The following is a 6,000-nucleotide window of genomic DNA, read 5'->3' as shown; positions in this document are numbered from 1 at the left end:
ACCAGCACAGTTACAGCCCATAATGTTACTGTGATGTGGTGAATATAAGCTGAATAGTTTAGAGCTGCCATTCACGACTTTTTCCACTTTGCCTGGCTCAAATATAGTAGCGGCAGCCCAACACTTCTGTTCAATTAATTCACGCATGTTTAACATGTTTAACATGTTTAACATGTTTAACAACACCACAGAGCCAAACAGTTCCCTTTCATGGCTAAATGTATTTGAGCGATCAAAGAAGACAAAGTGTCCATCAGCGCCACAGTAAGCACATATTGTAAAGAGAATTGTACGAGCTTTTTTCCATCGACCGATAACAGGTCGCCCTCACGGAGATCTCTCCAGTCACCAGATTTTTGTTAGAAACAGAGAAAGACATGTTACATTACAGTATCCATACAGAACAAGTTTATGTGAGTTAACAATAACGACTAGCAAGCAAGCTGACATAATTGAGTAAATTATGATAATAAAAAAAAACTTTTGCTAACGTTACTGCTCAAATCCTAGATAGCTAGAGCTAGAGCTAGCCTAGCTAGCTACTTTTAGTGAGTTAGATAAACCTTACCTTCGCAATTGTTGATGTACAGTAGCTCTTAACTTACAATTTGAACCCCTTTTCCCTCTTGTTTGAAGGGCAGCAACATAGATTCCTATATACATCGTTGATTGTCATATTGGGAAGACAACCCGAACTCCTCGTAAAAAAATGCATTTTGTGTTTAAGAACTAACGTAACTGCTCGATACCGGAAGTTGTTGACTTGGCTTATGGAAAATGCGGAAGTGATGCGTGCATAGTGGATTGAAGTGGGCGTATGCAAGTTGGGCCAATGGTCTTTCGTCAACCTGGCAAGCATAACTATTGGCGTTTCGGTCATGATGAATTAAAGGTTAAATGTAATATTACATTTAGGAAGAATTTTTATAATCATGTACCAACAGTATTTATAAATATTTAGCTATTTATTCATTTTTGATGTTCAACTGTCAGACGACTGCTTTTTGTTGCTGGAGGTCTGATACTGTGTAAGCATTAGCAGCAGAGAGTACGGTGTTGTAAAACAGGATCTCTGGAGGCTAACTCTGCTGTGAGGCTCTCACCCGAGACGGAATGCCCCTTCCAGCTTGAAACTCGAGCCTTCCCTAAAATAAACAGGGGGTAAAGGTCGACCCCATCTCTACTCTCTCTCCCTGGTTCCCTTCTGGTGGGCTTGTCTTGCCCCTTTGAAAACAGACACACACACACACTCCCACACACTCACGCATACACAAATTTGCATGCAAAAAAACACATTCATGAGCTAGGCTCACATGCTCGGTGACACACAAAAGAGCCGTCACACACACGGACACCCACATGATCCCAACACGCTCACCAGCAAAACCCTCCTCGGGCACTGAGAGGAGAGGAGAGAGGAGGAGAGGAGAGAGGAGGAGAGGAGAGAGGAGGAGAGGAGAACCCCCTCTGTCACAAGACCAGTGCAGGGGAGAAGAGGAGAGCACACACTCGTCTTTTAGCTCCATCCCCCTCTCTCTCTCTCTCTCTCTCTCTCTCTCTCTCTCTCTCTCTCTCTCTCTCTCTCTCTCTGTGTCTCTCTCTCCCTCTTTCCCTCTCTCTCTGTGTCTCTCTCTCCCTCTCTCCCTCTCTCTCTGTGTCTCTCTCTCTCCCTCTCTCTCTCTCTCTCTCTCTCTCTCTCTCTCTCTGTGTCTCTCTCTCCCTCTCTGGGTCCTCAGTTTCTTTACACGTTACAGGGGGCAAGAAGTAGAATTAATCACCTCCTTGTTAACCTCTGACTCCTACTTCCTGTCCCATCTCTGGTCTCCCATCTCCCCCCAGGACTGGAGCGACAGGATGAAAAGAGAATGAAAGAGAGACAGACAGAGAAAGAGAGAGAGACTTAGACAGAGTGAGAGAGAGAGAGAGAGAGAGAGAGAGAGAGAGAGAGAGAGAGAGAGAGAGAGAGAGAGAGAGAGAGAGAGAGAGAGAGCGATGACAGTACCTCTCCCTGATTTCACAGCATTAGATATATGTTCTTCATTCCCCCTGGTATTTTCCAACATTCCATAAGATTGACCTTTGATCTCAGAAATAACTTCAGTCAATCCTAACAATAGTACTAATCTAAAGCAGAGATCAAGTGATGCCTGTTTCCAGCCAGTGAAAAGTGTTACTGTAGAAGTTATTATATAAACCAAAGATGAGTACAGCGCTTGCATCACTTACCATCTTCAACTGGCACGGGTTTGAAACAATCTGAGCCTCCAAATATGGATGTTTTCAGTGACAGAAGCCCCGTAGGCAGATCAGGAAAAACCCAAACTGTCTTCCTGAAGATGGCCCACAGCAGCAGAGCGCACTCGAGAATCTCCCGCCCAGAAAAAAAAGTTTTCTGAACTAACTTTCAAAGCTATCGATGAAAAACAGATCCAAACCCTAACCGCCGGCTTTCTCTCCCCTGGTCCCCCCTTCTCCCCCCCTCTCCTCTGCTCCCAGCCATGTCCCCCTCACCCCCTCTGCAACACATTCTCTCCTCCCCCTAACCCCAATATGACTGTCACACATACCTCAGCACATAAGCCCGTGCCTAGAGGAGATATATAGCGCCACATGAACGCATACAACAGGAATAGATTTGTTTCAGTCCAGCTGTAGAAGCTACCGTATGAGCTCGGGACAGAATCAAGTTTACTACCTCTCACTCGGCAACTGTTGGTCCTCCCTCTGTGCTTGGTTTTGTTTTCTCTGCGTTTCTCTCTTCTCTCGTCTCTGTCACAGTCCTGCGGTGTCTCCTTCTTTTCCAGGACTTTGCCGTGCTCCAGCTCTCGGTTCTCTTCTCTCTCTCTCTACTTTCAGAGCCAGAGGAGTCTGTATTTCCCCCTTTCTCTGCTCTCCCCCGCTCTCTCTGGCTCTCTCCAAAACAGCTGCAGGAAAGTAATTCTCTTGCCCCACACCTCACCACTGGACGGTTCCCCTCCCTCTCTCTCCCTCTCTCTCTCTCTCTCTCTCTCTCTCTCTCTATCCCTCCCTCTCTTCCTGTCTCTTCTACTCTCAATGAAGTGAAGATGACTGTTGTGGCTTAAAGTGTTTGGTCTAGTCACCAACATCAATAAAAATGTGTGCAAATAATGAAAATGTTATGAACAATCTGTGAATACAGTCATTTTATCATTTTATATTATTTACTGAAAACTCCCCCAAAAATCACTCAGACTCCTCGGTTGAGATAAGTGAAACACCAGCCTCCCTCTCTCAATCTCTCTCCTCTCCCTTTCTTCTCTCCCTCCCTCTCTCCTCTCCCTCTCTTCTCTCTCTCTCTCCTCTCGCTCTCTCCCTCTATCCCACCCTCTCTTCTCTCCCTCTCTCTCCCTCCCTCTCTCTCTCTCCCTCTCCCTCCCTCTCTCTCTCTCCCTCTCTCTCTCTCTCTCTCTTTCTCTCTCTCTCTCTCCCTCCCTCGCTCCCCAGGGGGTCTGCCACAGCTGGCTGCGACATCCGGTGGACATTCTACGTGTGTTAGTGGAGAGAGAGAGAGAGAGAGAGAGAGAGAGAGAGAGAGAGAGAGAGAGAGAGAGAGAGAGAGAGAGAGAGAGAGAGAGAGAGAGAAGCTGGGCAACTTTGAACAGGGGAGCCATACTCAAGAGCACATTCCTAGTTACCTCATGCCTAGCTATGCAACACTTGTGGGCTCTGCCTTGTCAGGACATGTCATTTCACGAATAAAACAGCTGAAACTGTGAGTCAGACTCTGTATTGTGTGGTGCCCGCCACCACCTCGTTAAAAACAAGGAAGGCTGCGTGAGTCATGTCAACGACCAAACAAATTATTCAAACACCCTTGAAATTACAAGGTGGTGACATTTGGAAAAATACAATTGGATGCATAAAGAGTTTAATGCTTAAATGTATGCAGTGGCCTGGTTAATTTCTGTACGTGTTAAGTTTCTAATTATTAGCCAAATATGTGGGAGAAAATAAATATTTTTGGTAAGGCGACCGTTATAGACAGCAGTAGGGTCCTTCTTAGAAACTGTCGTATAAAATCGGCCATCTTTGTTGTACGGCCTTTCTTCCTTAGCTAACTACGGCAGGCTGGACACGTGTGCGTCCAACTTCCAGTGTGTTCCATGTGAAGATTCCTTTAGAAGGTAGAATGAACTGCGGTCTTTAATTCAGTGTATCCGTAGTTATTGTTTACCTACTGGTGCTGTGATTTGCTCTCATTAATCTCGCTACAAAACGTTATTTATTATCGAATTTAACCAGTTCGTTACCTAGCCAGTTGGCTAGCTGGCTTGAACTATGTCTACGGTCCTGTCTAAATCTTAATTATTCGAGCCAGCTAGCCCCTCTGAAGTCACATGTAGTAACAATACATGTAGTAACAATGATCTTTAACGCGTTGTGTGCATGAGTCCCGTGATGTTCTGCACTGGGCTCTGAATTACTGTGGCGACAAAGTGCATCTCTGGCCGTGACAAGCCAGAGTCTGAGGACACGCTAAACGCTATGCTAATCTAGCGAATCGGCTGGCAAAGGAAATTCATAACGCATTGAGAATGCCATACATGCCGTACTTTGTTTTCCCTTTTCAGATGTTGCCGGTGTAGCAAACGGGAGTTCGCCAGGAAACCAGATCAGGTAGAAACATGACCCCCATTAACCACTAGATGTAGCTATAAACCAATAATCAGAAACGTCTGTGTGGTACACTTTCAAATTATTCTGATGAGTACAACTAAACTAGTATGTTATTTACCGGACTAAATCAATTGGAATCAAAGTTGCCTTCTCCATCAATGATGTACTGCACTGGGCTCTGAATTACCGTGGCGACAACGTGCATCTCCGGCCCTGACAAGCCGGAGTCTGAGGAGAGGTTACCGTGCTGAGGTCTGGGTGGTGTGGTCGCAGCTGTGTTAATCTCGCCCCTGTGTCTTTCAGAGATGGTGTTGGAGCTGTTGTCCAGCTGTTCTCTTATCAGGTGAGTTTCACCTGCTCCCACCTGTCGCTCCTGTGATGTTCAGCACTGGGCTCTGATAGCATGACGACGAAGTGCAGCTTTGCCCTTGACAAGGCAGACCCTGAGGAGACCTTTGAAATCAAAACCTTTTGAGGTGGTTTATGTAATTCCTTCCTCTGAATCTTTTTTAACCTCTTTTCTTCTTCTGCAGGTAAGGTATGTGGTGTTGTGTGTTCCTGGAGTGAGACAGCCACCTGGTCTAGAAGCTGGCCTTGCTTCAGAGAAGTTAATGCACAACATATGATGTCCTATGACTGGTCAAACTATGTACTGAACACCTTGAGATTTGTCATTGAAAATTAAATAAAGAGTTCTAAATGAGACGCAACACTGTACTTGTATTTCTGCATCTTTATTATAATTCTAACAATTTATTATTCATCTCTTAAAACATTTGAAATTCATATATTTATATGAATGTGTGTGTATATGTATATAAAATATACATATATATTCTGTAAGTAAGCTCATCTGTTCATATTTTCATTTTTAAAAGATCTCTTAAACGTAAACAAGATGCTTTCTATACAGCCAGACCAATTCCTTCAGAGTGGTGCATGTCTCCAGAACCGCGCATGTCTCTGTCACATGACGCGGCTGAGATGGGGAAAGTCTTGCACATTTGTCCACTCAAATAAACTGGGGTCAAACCAGAAGAGTTGATGAAGCCTTTAGATGAACATTGATAACTAATGCAGTGAGGATAAGCTGTATAAACATGTGGCCTGTTGGCACATTGCTGCTGCTGTCTGAGGTTGTGATACTAAAACATGTGACGCACACAGTTGTGTTGGAAGGAGATTGGAGGGTGGGGGAACGAGAAGGGCTGTATAGAAAGCACTTCAGCTAAATAACGTAAATTGTACCTTTTTCATGATAAACATTATTTGGAAGACAGAGATTCTTTAGAACTTTAGTTTTTTTGTATACACATCTTAAACCATAATTAGGATGAGCGTGATTGTCATCGTCCTTATTGC

At 44.6% G+C, this 6,000-nt stretch overlaps 1 protein-coding gene, 1 long non-coding RNA gene and 3 other non-coding genes across 5 annotated transcripts in view; 4 read left to right on the top strand and 1 right to left on the bottom strand.

Annotated features, from left to right (window-relative positions):
* The window catches only part of si:ch211-51c14.1 (protein kinase C and casein kinase substrate in neurons protein 3), a gene marked incomplete at its 3' end in the record, with an annotated part of 6,921 nt that extends 5,092 nt beyond the window's left edge, over nt 1–1,829 (bottom strand). Inside the window, 1 exon segment of the mRNA XM_062484198.1 lies at nt 1,779–1,829.
* A 2,229-nt stretch (nt 1,830–4,058) lies between these two features.
* Nucleotides 4,059–5,343, top strand: LOC134036914 (uncharacterized). Its single transcript, XR_009932461.1, has 4 exons — nt 4,059–4,145; nt 4,593–4,638; nt 4,942–4,981; nt 5,172–5,343. It is a non-coding gene; the product is annotated as an uncharacterized LOC134036914 (long non-coding RNA).
* LOC134015936 (small nucleolar RNA SNORD88) lies at nt 4,409–4,497 on the top strand. The gene has a single exon (XR_009929331.1). It is a non-coding gene; the product is annotated as a small nucleolar RNA SNORD88 (small nucleolar RNA).
* On the top strand, nt 4,786–4,877 carry LOC134015946 (small nucleolar RNA SNORD88). Its single transcript, XR_009929335.1, has one exon. It is a non-coding gene; the product is annotated as a small nucleolar RNA SNORD88 (small nucleolar RNA).
* Nucleotides 5,006–5,092, top strand: LOC134015961 (small nucleolar RNA SNORD88). Its single transcript, XR_009929337.1, has one exon. It is a non-coding gene; the product is annotated as a small nucleolar RNA SNORD88 (small nucleolar RNA).
* Nucleotides 5,344–6,000: the final 657 nt, after the last annotated feature.

Source organism: Osmerus eperlanus, chromosome 2 (assembly GCF_963692335.1).
Source record: "Osmerus eperlanus chromosome 2, fOsmEpe2.1, whole genome shotgun sequence".
Classification (NCBI taxonomy): domain Eukaryota; kingdom Metazoa; phylum Chordata; class Actinopteri; order Osmeriformes; family Osmeridae; genus Osmerus; species Osmerus eperlanus.
This window is presented reverse-complemented; position numbering and strand designations above follow the sequence as displayed.